The following is a 27,729-nucleotide window of genomic DNA, read 5'->3' on the forward strand; positions in this document are numbered from 1 at the left end:
CTCCAAGGATGGTTGCAGAGGGACTCTCTGGTCTCTCCTGCCTCCTTGGAGTTTATGGAGTGGCTACCCATTCCTTCATTTAAAAATCTCAACACTTTGACTTAGGAATCTCTTATCTTGAAGCATTTCCCACTGGTTTCACTAAGCCCAGGGGTTAATTAAAGCTGCAGAAAGAGGCAGGCTATTTGGCTCTTTCTCACAGCTGGGTTGGGAGGCCACAGGCTGGCCAGTTTGAGTACAAACTTGGAGAGACTCCCAACTGGAATGAAATCAAAGACTTCTGTGGCCTCAGGTTTGTTTACTTTGGTATTATCCAAGGTTTCCTGGCCCTCTGGTTGTTTGAGAGACAAGAGGCTCTGCACAGCTCTCATCCAGAGTCAGGTTCAACATTGGGAAGAATTACATGCAAGTGAGATGAGCAACATACTAGTTGTTTTCCCTGAAATACACACGGCGTGAGGGCTGGGCCAGCTGTCTGAGCCATCCTCTGAAGCCCCCAGTGCAGCTGGATTTTCCCCTCCCTTGTGCCAAGCAGGCCTATCATTATTAGATCATACTGCTCTGGGCCATGTGACAAGCATACTTTGGGGCAAATAATACAGTAAAGAAGAATGGAAAAGGAGCTGCATTTTCTTTCCTTTCATTCTCTTGCAGAAAGCCTGCAATGTTATGCTAAAATCTGCCTATTGATTTGAGTATAAATAGCCCCTTTTTTTCTAACCCAGATGCAGCCATGTGCCCCTCTGTACAGGGTTGGAGATTCTCTGTTGTGTCTTGGGAGTAATAAGAAGATTCCACTGGAATGAATGCAGGCAAATCAGCCCAGCTGAGATTACATAAAAGGAGAAGGAAAATTGGAGAAAGTATGTAATAAACCTCAATATCTAGTTGAGTGTGATTTTTAACAAAAGGCTCTTGCATTTAGCTCAATGACTTAAGATCTTTAGATAGGAGCTAAATGCATTTTATTCAAACTTTTCTAGCCCTGGGCAGGAGCCATTTCAGTAGGCAAGTTAATTCTTCTGGAAAGGCATAAGCCGCTAAAATCAGAGGCTTAGGGGTGGATTTCAGCTCCTTGGTGATTTGTATTTAGAACTTCAGAGGCTTGGGTCCTGCTAATGAGCAACTAGCCATCTTATGGGAGATGGCTAGATCTAGGAGAGAGGCCTCTTGTCTTGAAAGATCTGACAAATCTTTGATTCATCCTTATATTTTTACTATTCCATAACTCTACTATTCTTGGACTTCTATACCTACTTTTTTTTTTTTTAATCTTGTCTCCTGCTTTTCTTCAATGCTACACATTCCCTCCTGCCCTTAGATATTTTGGCCCTGTAGGGAAGTATTTCCCAAACATGTTCTCATTAGATCTGTCAAATGCTGCACAATAAAATATTTCATGGTCAATTTAGATTGAGAAATGATGCATACAATACACCTCCCTTGGAAATGTGTAATGAACTTTTTAAAAGACACTGGAGGAAAGTTATTTACATTTGTTTATGTAAATATATGTACACTTATTTATTTAATATCAAAGTGTCTATTAGCCTCCTAGAGAATTACTAGTTTTCAGCATTTTGCTTTAGGCATTGTTACTGCTATCAATGCCCACAGGCTGAAAATTCTATGTAGACTACTAGACATGAAAGTTACTGAGACATGGCCATGGATCATCAAACCCTTTGAAAAGGCTTACTTTTGAAGGCAAAAGATGAGTACTGGCTAATCATGTAAATAGAAGCCAAAGGAATCAAATGTTCAGTAAAGCATAGGCTGTCTAGAATAAACTAGGTTGGCTGCTGTCCATGTGCAGAGGAGCTGAAGCAGGGATATGCTGTGAAAAATGGATCCCTGAAGGAGCCCTTGAAAAAGAACTGTTCAGAGAGTGAAGTTTTGGTGCTACGTGGAACACCTAGATACAAAACTCGTGTAGTAAAACTGCACAGAGACAGCATGGGGGAAGAGTCTTATACTGGGTAGGAAATTAACAGCCGTGGTATTTGATCTCATTGTTCCAACTAATTGGATGTGTGAGCCTGGGCAAACCATCCAATCTCCCGTGCCTTATTTTTCAAATAAGATGATTGGACAGGATGTAAGTTCATTCCCAGTTCTAAAAGTTATAATATGTAATGATTCTTCAAGTTGGTCTTTATGTGTGCATGGGAGAAATCAAACTGATGTGTATTTGCCCCAGGTCTCTGGGCTTCTCTAGGGAGAGGATGTGCTTTTGAACCATGTGTGTGACACTCATTGGTAAGAACATTCAGTCTTGAGTCAGTAACAAATCACAGTTTGGGAAAGGAGAGAGTGCCTGAAACAAATGTTACAAGTTTCAGTCACCATTATTGAGAAGAAAATTTCTCTCCTTCCTGACTTCTAAAAGGAGACAGCTTTTAATAATGTGTTTAGCAAATGTTTAATTATGAAATACCTATTCATTACAAGACTCTGTTCCAGATGCTTGGGTTACTTTGTGTGTGTGTGTGTGTGTGTGTGTGAAAGTGTAGGGGAGACAAAATAGACAAAATTTCCTACCTTCAAGGAGTTTATATTTTAGTATAGGGAGACAGATAATAAACAGTGCATCCAATAAATAACGTAGATAGCAAAAGTAAATTATATAGTATGTTAAAAGATGATAAATATTACGGACAAGGTAAGGGGGCATGAAGTGTTGTAATTATAAATAGAGTTGTTCGGGTGAGCCTCTTTGAGAAAGCCTTCCTTGGTGGCTCAGATGGTGAAGAATCTGCCTGCAGTTCAGGAGACCTGGGTTGGAATCACTGGATCGGGAAGATCCCCCTGGAGTAGGAAATGGCAACCCACTCCAGTATTCCTGCCTGGAGAACTCCATGAACAGAGGAGCCTGGCAGGCTACAGTGCATGGGGTCATAAAGAGTCAGACATGACTGAGTGACTAACACACAAATTGAGTCAAGACCTGAAGGAGGTAATGGAGTGAAACACGTGTCTTTCTGGAGGAAGGATGCAGACAGAGGAAACAGGGCAGAGGCAAGAGTGTGTCTGGCAGGTTCCAGGAATAGCAAGGCAGCCTGTGGAGCTGGAGTGAAGTGAGTAGGCAGCTGTGCTGTAAAGATGGAGTCTGGGCTGCTTTGTCTGGCTGGAAGAAAGACATTGAACCTACGAGAGGAGTTTGCACACCCAACAGCAGCATAGCCTGACCTCAAACTTCTTTTCCTTGTAGGAAGCCCTGTAGCAGTCCCAGAGTGATGGGACTCCCTGCCTGGCCTGAGATACCCAGTTAGCACCTGCGAATCAGAATTTCCTCTTTGCAGCAATAAAGCATCCAGCCTTTGCATCTGTGACAGCCTCCCCTGTAATTTATGCATTCGATGGTGAGTTTAAACGCTGACTCTATCATTATCTGAGTTTATTACCATTGCCATTTGCATATGTTTGATGGGGACGGGGTGGGCAGGAATACCTCTGGATAGATTCCAAGTTGAGAGTCTGCATGTCTCTTCTCACCCTTACTTCCTCCCCAGTCCTATGCCTAGTGCAGAGCCTGGGCCAAAGCCAAGTGTCCATAGTGCTAAGAAATGGGCAAGTGTTCTCAGTAGCCCTGCTGCCCTCTTCTGTATCTATCTCCTTTCTTGTCCCTACTGTGCCTCTCTCCCAACATTCCTGACTTCTCAGCACCCAGTACAGTACAGTGAACCTGCCTCCCTCCCTACAACCCTCATCAGCCACCAACCCTGACTCCCAACCTGGAACTGATAAATTTTCTCAAATTAATATAAGCCTGATGGTTACCTCTTGAGGGGGCAGGATTCTCCTTTTTGACAGAGAATAGGAGACCTTCTGTTTTATTGTGCCATTTCCTCTATCATCAAGATTTAATGGGGAAGGTTTGGGGGTGTTGAGACTTCTCAGCATCCTGGAACCCTAAAAATGATCACCAGATGGTAGGCAGCCTTGGATCCTGCTGCCCACTTATCCCTAGCTCAGCTCTACCTGTTTTCCCTAAATCACTTTCCTGCACAGAAATTTGTTCACTGTTTTTTGTTTTGTTTTGTTTTTTTTTTACTAAGAAGCCTTCTATATATAGTAAAATTACAGGCATACCTCATTTTATCAGATACTGTTTGTTTTTTTTTTTGTTTTTTTATAAATCTGAGGTTTCCAGCAATCCTGCATCAAGCAAGCTTATGCACACTATTTTTTTCAACATTATTTGTTAACTTCATATTTCTGTGTCATATTTTGGTAATCCTCAAAGGATTTCAAGATTATTGTTATTATTATATTTATTATGGTGACCTGTGGTCAGTGTTCTTTGATGTTACTATTGCCGAAAGATTAGTATTCATTGAAGTCATAGATGACGGTTAGCACTTTTTTTAACAAAGTATTTTTTAAAATAATTTTATTTATTCATTGCCTGTGCTGGGTCTTCGTTGTTGAGCAGACTTTCTATAGCTTTGGGAAGCAGGGAATGCTCTGTAGTTGTGGTTCATGTGTTGCTTCTTGTGGTGGCTTCTCTTATTGCAGAGCACGGGCTGTAGGACATGGCAGGCTTCAGTAGTTGTGGTATATGGGGTCAGTAGTTGCAGCTCCCAGGCTCTAGAGCACAGGCTCAGCAATTGTGGTGCACAGGCTTAGTTGTCCCATAGCATGTGGGATCCTCCCAGATCAGGGATTGAACCTGTATCTCCTGCCTTGGCAGGTAGGCTCTTTACTACTGAACCACCAGGGAAGCCCAATTAGGTATTTTTAATTAAGGTATGGACATTGCTTTTGCAGGCTTCCCAATGAGCCTGCCTGCCAATGCAGGAGGCTTTAGAGATGCAGGTTCAATCCCTGGGCCAGAAAGATCCTCTGGAAGAGGGCACGGCAACTCATTCCAATATTCTTGCCAGGAGAATTCCATGGACAGAGGAGCTTGGTGGGCAACAGTCCATAGGGTGGCAAAGAGTTGGACACGACTAAAGTGACTTAGCATAGCACACTACATTGCTTTTTAGACATAATGCTGTTGCACACTTAATAGGTTACAGTGCAATATAAACATATCTTTTATATGCAGTTGGATTTGCCTTTGGTGGTAGTCTGGATCCAAATGTATAATATCTCCCAGATGTGTCCATAGAGTGAAATGTTTGTGTGAGCCTCTGAATAGCTCTTAGGAGCCAAGAAGCAGCTCAAGCCCTAAGGAGGGGGTAGAAGGAATTGTTTCCCAATGGCAAGCAACTAGGTTTATTTCACAAGATTGTGTTTTTTCATGTTGCTTTCATTGTGAAATAGTGTGCACAGGTGCCCCTGTTTGATTCAATTTCAACTCTCATCATGATTGATAGTCCCACCTGGTCATAGCCAGCTCACTTTGCTGTTTGCCCTTGTCTGTTGGGCTGCAGTCTATGAGTGGGGAGCCAGAGCCAGACATTTTAAGGACTCAGAATGAACAAGCATGTCTGTCTCTCCCTTCTTCCCAGATTTTCACCCTTTTAGACTTTTTTATTTCATCCACAAAAATCTAATCCACATTTTTTTGTAAAGAGACACTACCAGCCTACAGACAACTTTAAACTGAATGAAGGAATTATAAATATTGGAAATGCGAAACCCTTGGAAGAGCTAAAAGGAGAAAGAGGACATTTTAAGACTCATTTATGACCTTGTGTTCCTGCCATTGCCATCATCAGTATCATCATCATATCACTGGTATCATTGTCAAGTTAACACAATAACCATCACCCAGGTGGCGCTAGTGGTAAAGAACCCACCTTCAAAGCAGGAGACATAAGGGACGCAGTTTCGACCCCTGGGTCAGGAAGATCCCCTGGAGGAGGAAATGGTAACCCAGTCCAGTATTCTTGCCTGGAGAATCCCATGGACCGAAGAGCCTGGTGGGCTATGGTCCATGGCATCGCAAAGAGTCAGACACGACTGAAGCGACTTAGCACACATTGAATATGTATTATTTTGTTACTTTGACAAGTATTCTAATGAGTTTTTTAACCTAGGAATCTTTCCTGGTGATTCAAGATAGGACTCTGTCACATGTGCTGCCAGGACCCTTTGTCTCAGGACAAAGAGAAAGAGACAGGGAAGGTAATGTAGAACAAGCCCTGTCTGACCCAGACCTCCTCTCTTCTCCTCCATTTCCTTCTAGGCACCTGCCCTGAATTTTCCCTATGCAGGTTGCCTTTATCTCACCCTCCTTTCTTCTCTCAGCTAGATCTCCATTGTAGCTCCAGTCACACCTCATCACAACAGTCAATGCATGTCTGTCTCCCCTCCCTCCCTGCTACCCTGAGAGTGAGCAACATGAGGGAATGACCTTGTCTTCATCACCTGGTGGACCAGAGGGGCTGGCCTACCAGACTTCCCCAAGCCATGTTTCTTAAAGGATGCTTAGCCATTGCTAGACCTGGTCCAGGTGAGCAAAGAAAGTATGGGAAGGAATTGTTTAGCATTTGAAAACCAAAATAGAAAAAAACAAAACACAAAATAAGACCGTAATCTTTGGCCCAAGGAACTGAGAATTTTTTAAAACTTGTTTCTCATCCTCTTCCCTCTCTATTTCCCTCTGGCTCTTGTCCTTTGATAAGTGATGCAGACATATTCTTTTCTCAAGATTGGTTTAGAGAGTCTGAAAAGGTAGTTGGACTGGGTAGGGGTAGGGAGTCAGAGGAAGCATAAAACAATAAAGATGATTTAATTTATATCAGATTGCAGCAACCAGCTGGCTATGCCATCAATTATTACACCCTCAAAGTTGTTAAAGAGCACCTCTGTCATAGGTACCTTATTAGCTAGGGATTTATGGAGCACAGAGCCATGGCAGGAAATATTGATATTTCACTCACAACATCACCTGTGAATGTCTGGGTCGTCTGTCTCATAGCCTTATCTCTTCTCCTGTATCTTCATTTGTAGGTCCCATCACCTCAGGCTCGACTCCCAGAATGTTTTGCTCCTAAAGTATGCATGATGGTAAACAGTCTCACTCACTTGTGCTTCAATTCATTTTGTGTCTGTTTCACACCTATGGTATAATATTTCTACTTTCTAGGCAGAAATGTTCTGGGCTCTATCAAATATTTGATTTGAACAATTTCTGTGCTGTAAATCACCTCCCGTTATAGGACTTCTGGTTTCAATTTACTTTTTAAGAGAAAAAGCTAGACAATGGTTTTCATTCATCCAGGTCACATGCTGTGGCTTGAGTTCCAGAACCCAAGCCCTTCATTTCCTTGGCCTCTGTTTTCCCTCAAAGCTCCAGTGTCCATGGGTCTTAAATTTTATCCAAGGTGGCTTCCAGGTTTCTTACAAAAGTCTCTGGGCAAGGTAAATAAGGTGCTTCAACATTTAAGGTACACTTTATTTTAAACACCATTAGATACTGTACTCATTCCTAGAAGCAATTATTCCTAATTGTAACCAATTATTATGTGTGATATCAGAAAAAACACCAAACTACAACTGCAGTTTAAAATTGGAAATCTGTGTGGGGAAGAATAGTGATACAGAGCTATTCGTGTCAACTCAGAGAATTTCTCCTTTGAAGGTAGCATTTTTAAGAACTAAAAGAATTTCTACGTTTTGATTCTTTGAAGTACCAAAGTGACAACACAGGAAGAGATGACACAAGAAAAGTGGCAATTTAGATATTTGCCCAGAAATGCAGAGTTAGGTGTTATTAATGAGTGGCTAGATGACACCTGACATGTTACAAAGTGATATTCAATTGCATCTGTGTGAGCGATTACACACACACACACACACACACACACACACACACACACGTGAATATACACTCCATGTGAAATAGAATGAAAGAAGAGGACAATTAGGTCTCATCCTTAAGGGCAGAATCTACTGTCAATGGTGCCTGTCTTAGTAAGATGGAATAAAAAAAATTATAGATGGAGAGGAAAAGAGTTAAATCCATGAATGATGAACACTAGCTGGATGAGGATTATTGTGTATCTGCATAAGTCAGACCACTCTATTCACACATGCATATGCATTTATGGTTTGTTATAACTCCTCAGGGGCTTCCCTGATAGCTCAGTTGGTAAAAAATCCGCCTGCAGTGCAAGAGACCCTGGTTCAATCCCTGGGTTGGGAAGATCCGCTGGAGAAGGGATAAAGCTACCACTCCAGTATTCTGGCCTGGAGAACTCCATGGCTTCCCTGGTGGCTCAGATGGTAAAGTGTCTGCCTGCAATGTGGGAGACCCGGGTTCAATCCCTGGGTTGGGAAGATCCCCTGGAAAAGGAAAGAGCAACTCACTCCAGTTCTCTTGCTGGAAAATTCCATGGACAGCGGAGCCTGGTAGGCTACAGTCCATGGGGTCACAAAGAGTCGGACACGACTGAATGACTTCACTTTCACATTTATAACTCCTCAATGAGTCTAGATTGCTACTACTGCTCTGAACTTACAGGTTGAGGGAGTCAGCCTTTGGGATTGTCTATGGGAATAATGTCTGATGTTGCATTACATCATGGAGTTTCAGATAATTACACTCTTTGTTGCTGACCTTTTGGTATCTCAAATAGGAGCTAGGAGAGATGGGTGGTGGGTTGAACTCTTTATTTATTTATTGTATGTTGATGCAATTTTATGTTGATGCATTTTTTCCAGCTTTATTGAGGTATAATTGACAGAAAATATTATATATATTTAAGCTGTATGATGCAATGACTTGATATGCATATATATTATGAAATGATTACCACAATCAAGCTAATTAACACATGTATCATCTCACATAATTATCTTTATGTATTTTTTTGATGAGAGTACTTAAGGTCTGCTCTTTTCATAAGTTTCAAGTATATAATACAGTATTGACTAGAGTAAGCATACTTTACATTAGATCCCCACAACTTAGTCAGTTTATAACTGAAAGTTTATACCCTTTGACCAACATTTCCCCTTTTGCCCCAACCCCCAGCCCATGACAACCATCCTTCTTTTTTGCTTCTGATTTTGACTTCATATTCTACACATGAATGAGATTATGCAATATCTGCTGTATTTCTGTGTCTGATAATGCACATATCCATTCATCCATCAAGAAACACTTAAGTTGTTTCCATATCTTGGATGTTGTGAATAATGCTTCAGTGAACATGGGAGTGCAGATATCTCTTCCAGATACTGATTTAATTTCCTTCCTATGTATATCCAGAAGCAGGATTTCTTGATCATATTGGAGTCCTATTTTTGTTTGAGGAATGTCCATAATATTTTCCATTACAGCTATGAAAATTTATATTCTCACCAACATGTACAAGAGTACCCTCCATCAGACAGATGGAATCACTTACTGAAGGGACGTGAATTTGAGCAAACTCCAAGAGATAGTGGAAGACAGAGGAGCCTGGCGTGCTGTAGTTCATAGGGTCACACAGAGTGGAACATGACTTAACGACTGAACAACAACTCTTTTCTCCACACCCTTGTCAATACTTGTTATTTTTGACTTTTTAATAATAGCTGTTCTGATATAAAGTGATATATCATTGTTGTTTTGATTTACATTTCCCTGATGATTAATGATATCGAGCACCTCTTTATATACTTTTTGGTCATTTGTCTTTTTTGAAAAATAGCTATTAAGGTTCTTTGCCCATTTTTAGATGGAGTTCTTTGGTTGTTATTATTGTTTGCTACTGAGTTCTATGAGTTTGTTTTATATGTTGGTTATTAACCTATTATCAGATATTTGAAAGGTTTGAAAATATTTTTGTCATTCATACATTGTCTTTTCATTTTGTCATTTCCTCGGTTATATAAAAGTGTTTTAGTTTGATGTAGTCATGATATTTTATTTTTTACTTTTGTTGTCTTTGTTTTTGGTTTCATTCCAAAAAGTCATTGCCAAAGCTAATGTCAAGGAGCCTTTTCTCTGTTCTGGAGGTTTATGGTTTCAGGTATTACTCTTACATCTTTAGTCCATTTGTAATTAATATTTGTATGTGGTATAAGTTTCAAGTGCTATTCTTTTGCATGCAGATATCCAGTTTTTCCCATACTATTTACTGAGGAGACTATCCTTGCCCCATTCTTGTCACCCTTATCAAAGATGAAGTGATTATATATGTGTGGGTTTATTTCTGTACTCTCTAGTCTGTTTCATTGGTTTATGTGTTCATTTTTATGTCAGTACCACACTATTTTGCTTACTATGGCTTCACAGTATAATTTGAAATCAGGAAGTATGATGTCTCTAGCTTTGTTCTTTCTCAAATTGCATTAGTGATTTGGGATTTTTAGTTGGTTCCTTACACAGTTGGGGAATTTTTTCTATTTCTGTGAAAAATGCTATTGGGATTTTGATAAGGGTTGCATTGAATCTGTAGATTGCTTTGGGTATTATGGACATTTTAACAATATTAATCCTTCTAATCCATGAGCATGGGATATCTTTCCGTTTATTTGTGTCTTCTTTAGTTTCTTTCATCAACGATTATAATTTCAGGGCACAGATCTTTCACCTTTATCTTCTTAGTTAAATTTATTTCTTAGTATTTTTGATGATGTCATAAATTAAATTGCTTTCTTAATCTTGGTGGGGAGGGAACCATTTGCTGTTAGTGTATAAAAATGCCACTGATTTCTGAACGCTGATTTTGTATCCTGCTGCTGCTGCTGCTGCTGCTAAGTTGCTTCAGTCGTGTCCAACTCTGTGCAACCCCATAGATGGCAGCCCACCAGACTCCTCTGTCCCTGGGATTCTCCAGGCAAGAATACTGGAGTGGGTTGCCATTTCCTTCTCCATTGTATCCTGCAACTTTACTGAATTTGTTTATTAGCTTCAAGAGTTTTTGGTTAAGTCTTTAGGGTTTTCTGTATATAAATAAGATTATGTTATCTGTAAACAGTTTTACTTCTTCCCTTCAGATTAGGATGTCTTTTAGTTATTTATTTTTATCTAATTGCTGGAGCTAAGATTTTTAGTGCTATGTTGAATATAAGTGGCAAAAGTAGGCATCCTTGTTTTGTTCCTGAACTGGGAGGAAAAGCCTTCAACTTTTCACCATTGAGTATGTTAGCTGTTGGCATTTTCTATATGGCCTTTATTATGTTGAGGTACATTTATTCTATACCTAATTTGTTGAGAGTTTTTTATCATGAAAAGATGTTGAATTTTGTTAAATGTTTTTTCTGCAACTGTTGAGGTGATTATATGATTTTTATCTTTCATTATGTTAATATGGTTTATCACATCTATTGATCTGTGTATTTTAGCTATCCTTACATGCAATGAATAAATCCAACTAGATCATGGTGTATGATCCTTTTAAAATGCTGTTGAATCTAGTTTGTTAGTATTGTGCTGAGAACTTTTGCCTCTATGTTCATCAGGTGTATTGGCCTACAATTTTCTTTTCTCATGATGTCCTTATCTGACTTTCCTAGGAGGGTAATGCTGGTCTCTTAAAGTGAGTTTGGAAGTGTTCCCTCCTCTGCATATTTTGGAAGATTTTGAGAAGGATTGGCATTAGTTCTTTAAATGTTTAATAGAATTCACCAGTGAAACCATCTGGTCCTGGATTTTTCTTTGTTTGGACGTTTTTCATTATTTATTCCATCTCTTTACTAATAATTGGCCTTTTTAGATTTTCTATTTCTTTATGATTCAGTCTTGATAGATTGTATGTTTCTAGACATTGATCCATTTCTTCTAGGTTGTCCCAATTTCTTGCGTAATTGTTCATAGTAGTTTCTCATGCATTTCTATGACATCAGTTGACTCTATTAATGACCTTTGGGATTCCTAGGTGTGTACATTTCCCATAGTAGTCAAAGGGACCTAGTCTCCTCCTTTTAAAGAGAAGGAAACTGGATCAGAGAGGGGCCAGATCTGTTTAAGGTCCTATAACCTTTTAGTGGCCTTCCCTCATTGTTCAGACGGTAAAGAATCTGCCTGTAATGCAGAGGACCCAGGTTTAATACCTGGGTCAGGAAGATCTCCTGGAGAAGGAGATGGCTACTCATTCTAGTATTCTTGCCTTGAGAATTCCATGGACAGATCATCTGGTGCCCTATAGTCCATGGGATGGCAGAGCCAGACATGACTGAGCAACTAACGCTTTCACTTCACAACTTTTTAGTGCCTGAAGTCAGACTTTCCTACTAAAAGCTCTTCCTATCATTGAATGGTTCTTTCTAGGCTAGTAGGGTACCTGGCTAGCAACACTGGTATCAGTGATAAAGGTCATAAGTGTGAACCACTTTCCCTCATTCTCTTTACTCTGGAAGTGGCCCTCAAGTTGAAACGAAGTGCCCTGTGGTTGAAATGAATATCTCTACACAGTTCCCCTTAATCCAGAGCAATCAGATGTATTGCATTCCTGTAAGAGAACAAGGACTATCTTTAGACTAAAGATAGGATACACTGTACAGCTTCCAAAATAGAAGTTTCATTCATTCAGAAAATATTTATTTAGTGCCTCCTATGTGTCAGGCCCTCTTCGTGCATTGGAAACACAACAGGGCATGTGACAAAGTCCTCATGCTCATAGAACTTATTGTCAGAGAAACAGAATCCACAGCCTCCACTGGCTGTTGATGAGGGGCGGCTGCTCTTTTTAGGGTGATGTGTGGTCCCTGCGGTTTACTAGTTCCCCACATTCATTTGAAATATGAGTATGACCTAAGGTCTACCAACTTTCTTGTTTCAGTTTCCTGCATGGCCTCTGTGAGATTTTAAGTTTAAACTCTCCCGGTTGCAACTTTACCATCATAGAATAAGTAACTCCTGACTACCAAACGTAAGAACAAGTGCAATTTCAGGCTTTCAATCCCATCTAGTTGGGTACAGTCTCTGGCTGTTAATGAAATAAGTCAGGCTTTGTGATCAGGACATATGCGTGAGGAGACAAATTTAGACTGAGCAGAGGATACTGCACATCACAATGGAGGGATGTCAGAGATAGAAGTTGGCGCAGGAGGAAGTGCACGGTTAATCGGAGAGAGTGATTATGGAATCTACTTAGCCTCTCATTTTCATTTGCTGAAGGAACATTCAATTCACTTAACACCACTCCAAAGATCCTTCTACTCTCATCTGTACCCAGGGGAAAACAAATTCCAACGTAATAGACCATTTGGACAGCAGCAGACTTCAGCAGGGAAAGCATGTAGCCGAAAATGTGGAGTTCTGGGTCCCAGTGTTGGCTCTGTATCTACTAGCTCTGTGACCCTGGGCACAGTGCCTGCCTCTAAGGGGACCAAGGGCCCATCTGCTGAGTATGGAGATTGGATTAAAGCATTTTAAAGGTCTTTTTAACTCCAAAATGCTATGTTTGTTTTTCAGTGCATATCTCCATACTGTGACTTAGTAAGGCATGCAATTACAATTTTGTAATCACTTACTATGGTTCTGTCGATAAGAGTTTGAGCTTTGAAATCAGAGAATCCTGAATTCCAATGGAGGAGACCCTAGCCACCTAACTGTGGGCCAATTACTTAATTTTTCTAATCTTCAATTTATAAAACCAGGGCAATAATAATAATATTTATTTCATAGATTTTTTGTGTGTGTGTGGATTAAATAGACTAATGCATTTGAAGCACTTTGTACAGTGTTTGGGACATAGTAAGACTCAAATGTTTAGCTGTTACCTATTTTCAGAATACTTGGATATATTATCTCAGTTTTTAAAAATATGGGCGGGGTCTCTCTTTTGAAAGAAATCACTTGATGACATGGTGGGTGAGCTAAGTAATGGAGTGAGACTGAAATAGCTCCACAGAAATAAAGCATTTAATGTGGGAATAAATGAAGTTGCCGCCCAGAACTAACAGGCAGAGTCTTGGTTGGGCTCTAATTAATGAATACAATGGCCAAGATTTATAAGGATATTTTAAGAAGTAACCACACTGCATGGAGCCCTGAGTTTTACGCCTGGGCTGAAGGAAGATCAATGAGAAATTCATGAGATCCGACATTTAATGGGGGATGAGGTTTTGTCCCCTATGTTGGAACTTTGTGCATGGCAGCTACTTGGGATGTTTTCTTAGAGATGGAGGCCAAGGGGATGAGAAAAAAGTTGTTGATCACTTAAAACTAAAGGAGAAAGAAGAATGTTGGAAAATGCGGAGAAGAGACTCACAACCCAAACTTTTCTAAAGAGCTTTCTTTTTTTAATACCTTAGACACAGCCCAGCTAGTTGGTGGGAGGTGTCCTCAGTCTTCCATTCTGAGGAAGACTTTGGACAGAGCTGCCCTGAGAACAGGGGACACCCTGCTGCCAGAAGCTTGGACACCCTGAAGATGCAAGTGCTGGGTGCCTGAATTAGCAGATCAGCAAATGACAGGCCTCTAAAGATGGCTTTGCTGTCAACAGGGACATCTTATGCTGGTCCAGTGGATTCCAGGTGGCCCCTTATACCCTGAGGCCAGGTAGTAAGCTGGAATTTGTGGCTTACCTCTTTTTATCAGTAGCAGAGAGAGGTGGCTTATAATGTCCTGCTAAGATTTCTGTTCTGCCTTGGAATTTGGGGATCAAAAGCACATATGTTTTCAGTTCCCCTTTTACTTTGTGCTCAAGGAACAGCAAAAATCAGAGCACAGTTTGCCAAGTCTCCCCAGACTTTACTTCTGAGTACACGAGGCCGGGAAACGTCTAATTTAGGCTCACCCCAGGGGAAGGAGATTTTCCCTTTTCCCTTGATTCGTGTACAATGCTTTTATGCTGCACCAGTTTTGTGTTGTTCCTTCTGCCTGCGTGTTCTTCTCTCAGGAGCCCAGCTTAGTTCCTTTAAGGGTCCTCTCCTGGGATAGCAGTGACCTTGGCTGAATATAAATCTGGCACATTTTGTTCTCATTGTTCATGGATTTAATACATGGCCCCTTCCATTTCACTTGCTCATACTTTATGTAGCTGCTCAGCTCTTTCTTTTTCATAGTTCACCCATTTTTAAATCCTGCCTTCTATTAATCCTTCTTATAAGTACTCATCATCTACTTCCAAATTTCAGTTGTAGAACTTTTGCTGTATTTTCTCTATATGATTCTTATATTTCTCCCTTAATAATGTTCTATTCTGTGGGCAGAGTCCTCAGTGGTGAGATCTATCCCTCCATCAGTCTCAAAGATGTATTTCATGCATTTGTATGAAATTTCATCTTTTGCAAATAATTGTAAAATAGTTATCATTCATTGTGTTTAGTTTTATCAGGTGCTGTGCTGAATGCTTTGTATACACCATTTCATTTTGTCAAGAGTCACACCCTTATTCCCATTTACTTACTTTGACTTTTTAAAAATTATTTTTCTTTCCAGTTTTATTGAGATATAATTGACATACAGTGCCATATAACTTTAATGTGTATAGCATAATGATTTGAATTATATACATTATGAAATGATTATCAAAGTACATTTAGTAAACATCTATCATCTTGTATAGATGCAAAATAAGAGGAAAAAATTTTCTTTTTGTGATAACTCCTAGGATTTACTCTCCTAATAACTTTCATATATATCACACAGCAGTGTATATCATGTTGCACAACATGCCCCTAGTACTTATTTATCTTGTAACTGGAAGTTTGTACCTTTTAACTTTAAGTATTGACTAAAGAATTATCTTCCAGGTTTATTGATCTATAATTGACGTAAAGCACTGTATAAATTTGAGGTACAGAGCATAATGATTTGACTTACATACATAATGAAATGGTCAACATAGTAAGTTTAGTGAACATCTATCATCTCATACAGATACAAAGTTAAGGAAATAGAAAAAAATTTCCTTGTGATAAAAACTTTTAGGGCTTGCTTTCTAAACAACTTTCATATATAACACACAACAGTGTTAATTATATTTATAATTTTGTACATCACATTCCTAGTACTTATTTATCTTATAACTGGAAGTTTTTACCTTTTGACTACTTTTATCCAATCCCCCATTTCCAGCCTTTGGGAACCACAAATCTGATTTGTTTTTCTATAACTTTGTTTGTTTTTGGACTATAATTGGCATTCTGTACTATGCTAGTTCCTGTTACACAATGTAATGATTCAATAATTCAATACATTTCAAAATAATCACCATGATAAGTCTAATTGCAGTCTTTTTTTACCATACGAAAATATCACATAGTTATTGACTGTATTTTCTACATCATGCGTTTCATACCCATGACTTGCCTATTTTGAAACTGGAAGTTGGTGCGTTTTCATCACCCTCACTTATCTCATTCATTCCCTGGCCCCCTTCCCCTTTGGCAATCACCTGTTTGTACTTTGTATCGATAACTTTGTTTCTGTTTTGCTATGTTTATTTACTTGTTTTGTTTCTTAGATTCCACATATAAGTGAAATCATAGTATTTATCTTTGTCTGATTTATTTCACTTAGAATAATAACTTCTAGGTCAACTCATGTTGTTGCAAATGGCAAGATTTCATACTTATCTTATGGCTGAACAATATCCCTTTATATATTTGCATTCTCCATATTTTTAATCCATTCAGCTAATTGATAGACTCTTAGTTTGCATCCATATCTTGGGCATTGTAAACAATACTGCAATGAGCATAGGGATGCAAATATCTTTTCTAATAGTGTTTTTTCTATATTCAAATAAATACTCAAGAGTGGAATTTCTGGATCATGTGGTAGTTCTATTTTTAAGTTTTTGTGAAGTCTCCACACTGTTTTCACAGTGGCAGCACCGATTTACATTACACCAACAGTCCACAATGGTTCCCTTTTTACCAATACTTGTGTTGCCAATACTTGTTATTTGTTATCTTAATAATAGCCATTCTGACAGGTGAGGTGATATTTCATTGCTGTTTTGAAATGCATTTCCCTAATGGTGAATGATATTGAGCATCTTTTCATTATGTATCATAGTCATCTGTATGTTTTCTTTGGATAAATGCCCATTCAAATTCCTTCCTTTTTAAAAAATTGGATTGTTTGATTTTAAGATAGTAAAGTGTATGATTTCCTTGTATACTTTGTATATTAACCCCTTATTGGATATATGGTCTGAAAATATCTTCTCCCATTCAGTGGATGAGCTTTTCATTTTGTTGATAGTTTTCTTCATTGAGAAAAAGCCTTTTATTTGATGTAGTCCTATTTGTTTATTTTTCTTTTTGTTTCCCTTGCCTAGAGAGACCTATCCAAAAAATACTATTAAGATCAATGTCTAAAAACATACTACCTATGTTTTCTTCTAGAAATCTTATTGTTTTAAGACTTACATTTAACCTCCATGTGTTCATATTTTGCATTTTTATCTTGTAATTGATTTCTTTTCTCATAGTGTTGCACTTGGGAAAAAAATGCTTGATATGATTTCAGTTTTCTTAAATTCATTGAGACATGTTTTGTGGCCTAGGATGTGATCCATCCTGGAAAATATTTTGTGTACACACACACACACATACACGTGTGTGTGTATTACTCTCTAGAGTAATCAATTAAATTGATCTGATCTGGTCTTATGTATCATTTAAGACTAGTGACTTCCTTACTGATTTTCTCTCTGGATGATTTGTCCAATAATGTAAGTAGGATATTAAAGACCTCTATAATTATTGTGTTGATTTCTCCCTTTATGTCTGTTAATATTTGCTTTATGTTTAAATGCACCTATGCTGTAAATATTTACAACTGTTATATATTCCTATGTGGCTTTATTTAGATTTCCATTTGCCAGGAATATTTTTTCCGTCCCCTCACTTGGAGTATGTGTTTGTCTTTAGAGTCGCTTGTACTGCTTCTCTGCTCTGGGTCTCAGAGTATATGAGATTTTGTGTGCATCCTTCAGAGTGGATTCTCTATTTCCCACAGCCCTTTGGCTCTCATAAAAGTAAGCCCCACTGGCCTTTAAAGCCAAATATTCTTGGGGCACATCTTCCTGGTGCAGGATCCCCAGGCTGGAGAGCTTAATGTGGGGCTTGGACCACTTAATTCTTGAAGAGAATCTCTGTAGTTGTCCTCCTGGTGGTGGGTCCCAATAATATTGCCTCTCTGTCCCTGCTATCTATCTCATTGTGCTCCTTTTAGTTGTACGAGGTCTTTTTTGCTAGTCTTCAGTTTGTTATCACTGATAGCTGCTCTGTAAATAGCTGTCGTTTTGGTGAGCCTATGGGAAGAGGTGAGCTCAAAGTCTTCCTACTCCACCATCTTGGTCACTCTCTGGAGTAATTGACTAAGTCTGCATTTAGAGGAGGTGAGAGACCAGAGGCAAGTATGCAGGCATGGGCCAGGTCTGCTTCTTCACTGCAGCCTTGCATGTGTTTGCACAGGGCAGCTCAGGATGACATCTAGATAGTCAAACATGATCGATGAACATGCTATTAACTGAGAGGGCAAATTTGAAATGAAAAGAGATTGTGAGGTTGAGAGCAAGGGGAAGTTGGGTTAGAGACAGTGAATTTCAGATATATCATGTTGAATTTGAGATGACTTTGGGAAATCCAAAGAGACATATTCAGGAGATAAGTTCTGACGTTAGGATATTTGGAGAGAACTGAGATCTAGAAATTTATATTTAGAAATTAACAGCAATAGGAATTATGTACTATTGGTATGAATAAAATCACTTTTGGAGAGCATTATGAGGGCTTGGAAAATGCCTTTTTGGAGTTAACCATCTCTCAGACTTACAAGACAGTCTAAAGTATTGAGTCCCCTTTATGTTGAATCATCTTTTCTGGTAATGTTGAGAAAATCTATTTTATCTGTGACTCAGAGAGAGGAAGTCTTGATTACTTTTGTGAACTTTAAGGAGAGTCTCTCATTCATTCCCTCATCCTCGCTAATATCATTCGGGCCAACTCACTTCAGCATCTTGACAGAGCCCCTAGTGTATGAAATTCACAGTATTAGACTCTGTAGGGTTTATGAAGGGAGTGAGCCCTCCTTTCAAGGAACTTCCAACATCTTAGAGAAAAGTAAGCAAGGGTATAAATGACTAAAATGTAAGATAGGAGAAAGTAAGTACCATTTTAATTAACAAATTGAATGCTATGAGTATTAAAAAGACTGGAGGAATTAGTATTTTGTAGAGATCAGGAAAAAGCAATGGCATCCCACTCCAGTACTCTTGCCTGGAAAATCCCATGGACAGAGGAGCCTGGTAGGCTACAGTCCATGGGGTCGCTAAGAGTCGGACACGACTGAGTGACTTCACTTCCAATTTTCCCTTTCATGCACTGGAGAAGGAAATGGCAACCCACTCCAGTATTCTTGCCTGGAGAATCCCAGGGACAGCGGAGCCTGGTGGGCTGCCGTCTATGGTGTCGCACAGAGTTGGACACGACTGAAGTGACTTAGCAGTAGCAGTAGCAGAGATCAGGAAATGATCTGCCGAGAAGGTGGTCTTGAAGGATGAATAGATTAATGATCAGCAAAGACGGAAATTATTGATAGGAGAAACAATAAAATGAAAGTGACATTTACTGACTTGTAAGAAAATATTTGGAGGTAAGCCTGGGAAGATGGATTAGGGCCTTGAATGCCAGAGTGAAAAGACTGTATTTGATTTCATAGTTCAGAGAGCTTCAGGTCTCTTTCAACAATATTTCAGAGGTCAATACTAGGCCTTCCTCAATTTCAGAGCAAATGGATATTAAAAGAACAGTGATCCTTTTTCAAGGAGAAAACTAATTGATAGGTATTACAGAACCATCATATACAGTGAAGCCAAAACTGGAAATCCACTTCCAAAGATAGATACTGTTTGTTTAGAATGAAGCCACAGCCCCAGTTCCCATTCCCTTAGATCCAGATCTGTATTTTCTTAGCACATGATTCCCTTGAGGGGACTGCTCTTGTTTTTCTTGTGAGTCATTTGTTATCTTAAATATTGGCATCTGTGAGATAAGAGTTTTCTAAATCACATTTACAGAATGCTTGTAAACACTCTTCATGTTTAGAGCAGGTTTCTTCATTGACCTTGTGCCACTGATGTGCTCCAAGCTACTTCGGGGTGTTAAATTCCTTGAAGCTTTGCCATGGAAACATATTTTCTGGTCATAACTCTTTCCTGTGCCTGGGTGTGGGCCCCAGTGGTTTATGTGGTGGCTCACGTAACCAATCTAACAGAATTTTCAGTAAAACCTGAGCTGCCATAGGGATACAATATTTCTTTTCCTAATTGCTCATAATTTTATCCTATTTCTTCTAACAGCAATTGAAGATGACATTACATTCCCTTTTTATGTCAGTTGATGATGCATAATTCTCCTGCAACAGCCAACGACTGTATTTACTAACACATTAAACAACATCGATATGTATTCAGGTCAGAGCCATTTTTACATCAGTATTTTATGTGTGCGTCAGATGGTGGAATGTTGAAAAGGGGCTTCATTCTTATAAAAACTACCTCCCACCCTTGCAGACAAAATGTACAGCTGAAGGCCTGTGAATCACCAGATGTACTGGTAATTCTTTGTCTGAACCATCCCCCACTGACTCCCACCCCAGCCCCAGATTCATTTTCTGTCCTTCCTTGGCTTGCTCTGTACTTCAGAAACTGTCTATTACAGACTCTATCATCAGGACTCCTTTGCTCACTGGTCCCTTATGGGGTTCGGATAGTAGGAGGCATCAGCAAGAGACCAGAGGATGGCAGGAGAGAAATTATGACATTTCTCTCTTGCTCTCTCCCAGCTTTAGTGTGGTGTGGTATTTTTGGCAGTAGCTATTCCCTGCCATCACTGTAGCCTTGGGCTTCTGATTACACTAATTCTTCCCCTTGCCCCTTCTTCCCTGGCAGTGTAGCAGCTTTCATCTGTTGTCAGTCTCTGGGTACCTCAGTATCCTGACCCATTGCTCTCTGAATAACCTTTCATATAGATCCCTGCATTTGATCCATTTGGGGGTGTATTGCATTTCCTGTTGGAATTATGTTGAAAGCACCAGATATAGCAGTTTCCAAATAAATTATTTGGCAAATGAGCTGTTTGTTCACCTTGCCTATAACCCACCTGGACCTTTCTTTCATGGCCATCAAGGGACCCACTAGGAAAATATCATCAGAAGTAATTAATTTTAGAACATTGGAGCTTACTTCTGAAGCAAAATGAGGCCAGAATATCCTACTTGGAGTGGAGACACAATATATTCTAGATTTTATATGCAGAGCTTATGGGAGCACATAAGATGATAAAAGTTTTCATATGAATAATGTGTTCACTGATGAAAGAAAGGTCAGGAAGTGCCATAGTGGATCAGCTCCATGTGATTCAGCAGATTTATGTTTTTAAGTGAGAAATAAAAGGTGGGTTAGATGGAACATTAAAACATTCTAAAGCCTTGTCCTACATATGCTGGTTCCTGATAAAGGTTTGCTACAGCTGATCTGTGTGATTAGGATAGGATGGAAGTTATCAGAATTATATGCAATGCCAAGGGCTCTTTTTTAAGAAGTGCATAGGTTGTTCAGTTTCAGATTACTGGAGACCTTGCTTCATTCTCACTTAGTTCTGCCACTGTGAAGAGCATTAGCATGTCAGTGAGCCTCAATTTTACCATGGGCAAATGGGAATAATTATAGCCAGTTTAGTTATTTCGTGGCATTGCTATGATGATGAAATTTAATTACAGATATGAAAGCACTGGGGTATACATACATGCTATCTACTACCAAAATAGGATCTTAATTTATTTTATCTTATTAGCGGAAATGAAGGTGAATTTTTTTCCTTTAATGTAAAAATATATATGATTTGGAAACCACACTTGCTGCCTAAGGCTGTCTCTTGAGGCTCATTAGGACCCAGAACTCAGATGTAAACCACAAAACAATTTTGCTTCTATGATGCCCTGTACACACAGGAGACTCAATAAATAGTTGTAGACTAGATTTATTTTATTTAGATTGATTTGGGTGTAATTAATATTTTAATGACTGCAGTGGCATAGACCAAAACACTAGGTTATTTTTCCTATAACACTTTACTTCTGATTGGATCATAGCTAAACTAGTCGACAGGTTCTCATTTTCAGGATAAGGACTCAAAGTGATGGACAATTCCCACTGGGCTTCAATAATGATTGACAATACAGAATGTGCTGGAAACTATTGTGCTCAGACTCTGTAAGGCAAGTAATGAGATAGTATGGAGAAAATTCTGAATTTGGTAGAAAGAATAATAAGATTTCAATAAAGGAAAGTGAACACAATTGAGGTAATCTCTTCCAAAAATGGAAAGAGGGGATCTTTACCAAGAGAGAGAGACATAAAATCATTGAAGTAGCCTAAACTCAGGCATCAGAAAATCTTCATCACTAACTGTTTGACCTTGGAGCAGCTTGTTGTAAACCTCTCTGAGTCTCAATTCTCTCATTTGTAAAATGGGTAATTGTTTTTTACACACACACACTTACTAGCTCTTTCATACATACAGTGCTCAGCACAGTGCCCAGCATAGAAAAACATTGTTAATAGCAGTTGTTATTAATGGAAGCAATAATCTGAGTTCAATTTTCTGTCTTTTCCACAGTGTGTATTCATCAGTGTAGGCTATACTATATTAAAGTAACAGATAAACTCTGAATTATCTGTGGCTTAGCATTAGAAAGGCTTATTTATTGCCCATGTCACTTTCTCATATGGATTAGATGACTCTTCTTCAGGAAGTGACTCAGAGATCTGGGATTCATCTATCATGTAGTTATGCCAACTGAAACTCATAGTTTCACTGGAAAGAGAAGCAAGGAGTGGAAGTTTCTGGCATGATGCTTTTTAGGACCAGGACTACAAGTGGCTTTACATATCTCCAATTGATCTTTCATTGGCAAAAACTTAGTTGCACGGCCTCTAACCTAATTGCAAGAGAGACTGGAAAATGTAGCTTTCATATGTCTTTGAGAAAACAAAAATGGTGTGTATCTCTGCTACACATAGCAGGTGTAAGCCTCAATGATCCTAAGAAGATGGATTGATAAAATTCTTCTTTTGTATATTTGATAGTTTTCCTAATTTTTTGTTATAGAATGTCAGGACCTTGGTTTGTAAATCCCTCAGCCCTTGGAAAGGATCGAGCATGCTCTAGTCTGCTATGAAAAGTGCACCTTAAGGGGAGCTGAGGCCTGAGCCTCTTTCTGCCCCCACCCTGGACAAGCTGAAGTGGTAGAAGTGAAGGTTATCAGCCTGGAGAATGGGAAACATGTGGTGAGCAGTTGTTTGGCTGCAGGGATCTGCCAAGAAGAGCAGTGATGTAAAGCTGCTTTGGGCTTTAGCAGATGCAGCCAGAGACCAGAAGATCCTTAGAGATTAAGAAGAAGAAGAAAAAAAATGTCTCAGTGATCTCGGGTTATCATGGCAGTTGAAGGAAAGCTTCAGTTCACCTTGTTGAGGGGTGGAGCTATAATGGCAAGGTGACATCAGAATCATGACTAGGATTAACATCTCAGGAAATAGTTACTATAAAACCCAGAAGGAGTTTAGCTTAGGAAAAAAACGTTTTAATTGTTCTGTTATTTTTTTTCTTATCTGGCCTCTAGTTAATTTCTTTTTAATTCATTTTTAATTGGAGGATAATTGTTTTACAATGTTGTGTTGGTTTCTGCCATACAACAATGTGATTTAGCCAGAAGCATACATATATCCCCTCTGTCTTGAACCTCCCTCCCACACACACCCCTATTCTGCTCCTTTTAACAAATGACATTGGCCCAATAATCTTTTACAGTTGTTTTTAGTACAGTAACCTTTTCATTTGAGATACTGATATTACTAGTGGCAGGACTCAAACTTTACATTTGACATTTTATTAATGACATACTTTTTTGTATAAAATGCGTGGACAACTTAGGGCTCAAACTCACAAGCCTTGCTCACTCCTAAGTGTTTACGCTAATTCTCTTAGACTCTTTGTTCAAATCCCTTCTTATGACTCAAGTACCAAAGTACTACCTTTTCCATGAAGCTTTCCCTGGGATTTCTGCCTACATGGTCTATTGCTAATGAACTAATGTCCACATGCCATCACCAGACATTTTATCACACATCACCTTGTAATGTTTCTTGGTTTGTTTTATATTGTTTAATTCTAGGGTTGCTGTTGAGCTTCTCTTGTCATCATGTCTGGGCTTTGCAACCTGAGACACCCACTGCACATTATACAGTATTAATAGAAGCTCCATAAATGTGTGCCATAGCCAGATAAATGAGAGTTAGAGGCTGAATGAGGTAGCTTGAAATGAAAACATGCCCCCAAACACAGTTGCCTTTGTAAGAGTTCAGACTTGGAAATGTGGTATTGGATTCGTCTCTTTGGGTGTTTTGCTGCACCACTGAAAAGAGAGACGCTGTTCACAGACGCATCATCTTTTTTTTTTTTTTTCTTTTGTTAGGTAAAATGGCAGGGAATTAAGCTGAAACCTCATAGCGCACAACAAGAAACACACAGTTGTCAATCTCCTATCAGAAGAATGAATCATCCTCTTGTACTTTGTGAGTTTAAGAGGAAATGAACTCTGTAGACATGTATAATTTTGTCTGTGGTGGTTTTCATTATTGTTCTTGGGATAGCTATAAATAAAAATAGAACTGCTCTCTGATGGGAAATAGGATTTTCTGAGGGCACCTGGAGATTGGAGAAAAAGCTTGTAAGTTAGGCAGGTATCTGTCTACCTATCTAACAGCCTAGTTATTCTGGTGCCCAATGGATTTTAAATTTGTCAACTGACTCTGTGTCAAGGCCCAGTAGAGCTCTGATGCTCACTTACTCCTCAGAGGGGCAGCCCCCTTTAGATTTTTATCAACATGTGGGAACAATGTGACCAGTCACCTGCAATTTCAGACTCATCTACTTTTACTTTGATTGAATAAAATTATATAGAGCATCTACTGCGTGCAAGAAGATACTGGGGAAAGAGAACTGATTTGGGCCCCAGTAGAAACACATATCTGGCTTCCTAGGTGGTGCTAGAGGTAAAGAACCTGCCTGCTACACAGGAGACATCCCTGGTAATATTCTTAGACTCAAGTTCGATCTCTAGGTTGGAAAGATCCTCTGGAGGAGGGCACGGCAACCCATTCCAGTATCTTTGCCTGGAGTATCCCATGGAAAGAGGAGCCTCAGTTTAGTTCAGTCGTTCAGTCGTGTCCTACTCTTTGCAACCCCATGGAGTGTAGCACACCAGGCTTCCATGTCCATCACCAACACCTGGAGCTTGCTCAAACTCATGTCCATCGAGTCAGTGGTGCCATCCAACCATCTCATCGTCTGTCATCCCCTTCTTCTCTTGCCTTCAATCTTTCCCAGCATCAAGGTCTTTTCCAATGAGTCAGTTCTTTGCATCAGATGGCCATAGTATTGGTGTTTTAGCTTCAGTATCAGTCCTTCCAGTGAATATTCAGGACCGATTTCCTTTAGGATTGACTGGTTTGCTCTCCTTGCAGTCCAAGGGACTCTCAAGAGTTTTCTCCAACACCACAATTCAAAAGCATCACCTGGGGGTCTACAGTCCATAGGGCCGCATAGAGTGGGACACAACTGAAGTGACTTAGCATGCACACACACAGAAATACATATACAGAACGTTAGTAAAAACACACTATACAGAGTCAGAGTTTAGCCTCAGACACCTAAGGCTTGGGGCTCTATTTGCTGTTTATATTGAGCTGTCATTTCTGGAGCACTGACTGTGTTACAATTTTACATGTATTATCTCATGTAATCTGTGCAATATTCCTTTTTTTCCCTCATTCATTCAACAAATATATTATGCCTGGCAATGTTCTAGACCCAGGGAGTACAATAGTGTATAGGATGGACAAAAAACCCACCTTATATGGACCTTACATTTCTGGTAGCTGGTAGCAAAATAAAGAAGTAAAATCATCAGTGTTTTAGATAGTGATAAAGTTTAAGGAAAAAAAAAAAAACGGCAGAGAGTGAGGACAGGATAGCCAGGAAGGCCTCAGAGAGAAGGTGAGCTTTGAGTAAAGACCTGGAGGAGAGAAGGGAGTCATCCATGCAAGTATTTGAGGAAATGAATATTTCAGAAAAAGGAAGCTAGAAGTACAAAGCTCTGGAAAACAGCAAGGAGGTTTCTGTGGCTATAGTGTGCTGGCTTTAAAAAAATGCATAAAATGAGAGTTGTAAGTTAAGTTTTACTTGGAGCAAAATGAGCACTACAGCCCAGAAGACAGCACCTCAGATACCTCTGAGAAACTGCTCCAAAGAGCTAGGGGGAAGGTCAGTATATATGTGATTTTGGTGAAGGTGGAGTCCATGCGATCAAGCACATATTTTTTGCAGAAGGTTTCTGCTAGTCTCATGAGTAGATGTCACCATGAAAGATTTTAGTACTTTTCTAGATAGGAGTTATAAGAATTGGGCTCGTAATATCATCTCCTAAAAATATTTAAGTATCTGAAGACCTGTTCTGCCAGTTTTTCCCAGAGCACAGAGTGCCTAATTTCTGCTCCCCACCCTGAACTCCTTTCACAGGGTGTTAAAAATTAGCAGCTACAGCAGCTCATGATTTAATCCTTGTAGAGGTCGATAGCAAGTGCCAGTGACAAGTGCTAGTCTGTAGTTGAAGTGGAAAGAGCAAAGTACTGGAAAATAAGATCCTGAGGCCTTGTAGGCTATGTAAGGAATCTGGCATTTACAACGAGTGAGATGGGGATCTGTTGGAGGGTTTGAACAGAAAAGAGATACAATCTGACTCACTGGCTAATGACTTTATTGAAGGTGTCTGGGGGCAGAGAGACTGTTAGGTAACCAAAGCAATAGTCCATGTAAGAGATGATGGTGGCTTGGACAATGGTTCTCAAAGTGGACTTGGTGATGAGTTCCCTGGGTTTAACAAATATTTTAGATGCTAAGCCAATAGGATTTTCCTGAACATTGAATATGGGACATAAAAGAAAGATAACAATAAGACTTTAGGTCTGATCAGTTAGAAGAATGAAGATGCTAGTCCATGAGATCAGAAGGAGCATGGGAGGAGCAGATTTTGGGGCAATGTTAGGAGAGCCACTCTAGGTATATTTAGTTTTAGATGCTAGTGACGTAGATGTGGATTAGGAGATGTATAAATATGGAGCCCAGGGGAAGAACTGGTGTTAGAAATTCTAGCATCGTCTATGGCCATACCACCCTGAACGCGCCCGATCTCGTCTGATCTCGGAAGCTAAGCAGGGTCGGGCCTGGTTAGTACTTGGAAGGGAGAAATTCTAGCATCATCATCAGTTTATGGATATTTAAAGCCATGAGGCTAGATAAGATAACCAAGGAAACAATAATAATATTTGATAAGGAAAGTAAGATTTAGGGCAGTTAAATAACTTAAGATTACATAGCAATAGCAGATCAGGGACTCAAATCCTGGTCTATCTGACCACCAAGTCTGTGCTCTTCATTAGTAGAGGATCCTGCCTTCTTCGATGGCTGATAGTTAATAGTGTTCCTGGACTTGACCAGCTAGGGAGTGCAGGGCTGATGGCAGAAAAGAAGGATCATTTGGAATCTTGAAGAGTCCTACACTGAGAAGCCAGAAAGACTCCTGCTGTTTCCCCAGTTCTCCGGAACACATTGGCAATAGTCTGAACATCACATGTGAAACTGAGATGATCGGTGTTAGTAAGCCATGCGCAGATCAGTTGTCTCCAATTTGATCACCAAACATATGCATGAAGCCAGTTGAGGATCAGGAAAGTTGTTCAGCTAAGCCCTAGTGAGCCCAGGCTGAATCAGCCATTTGTGCATCAGTAAGAATAAACAAATGCTTTAAACCACTGAGTT

The 27,729-nt window shown here is 39.5% G+C and overlaps 1 long non-coding RNA gene across 12 annotated transcripts in view; it reads left to right on the plus strand.

Annotated features, from left to right (window-relative positions):
* The window catches only part of LOC145507395 (uncharacterized), a 721,493-nt gene that overhangs the window by 332,907 nt on the left and 360,857 nt on the right, over positions 1-27,729 (plus strand). For 11 of the 12 annotated variants that reach the window (XR_014054820.1, XR_014054819.1, XR_014054810.1 and 8 more), the window contains one exon: positions 3,212-3,362. This is a non-coding gene — a long non-coding RNA (uncharacterized LOC145507395). Of the gene's footprint in view, positions 1-3,211; positions 3,363-24,325; positions 24,426-27,729 lie in introns of all 12 variants that reach the window. The other variant, XR_014054824.1, reaches the window with a different exon arrangement.

The sequence above is a fragment of the Giraffa tippelskirchi genome, chromosome 5 (assembly GCF_054371585.1).
Source record: "Giraffa tippelskirchi isolate mGirTip1 chromosome 5, T2T-mGirTip1v1.2.pri, whole genome shotgun sequence".
NCBI classification, from domain to species: domain Eukaryota; kingdom Metazoa; phylum Chordata; class Mammalia; order Artiodactyla; family Giraffidae; genus Giraffa; species Giraffa tippelskirchi.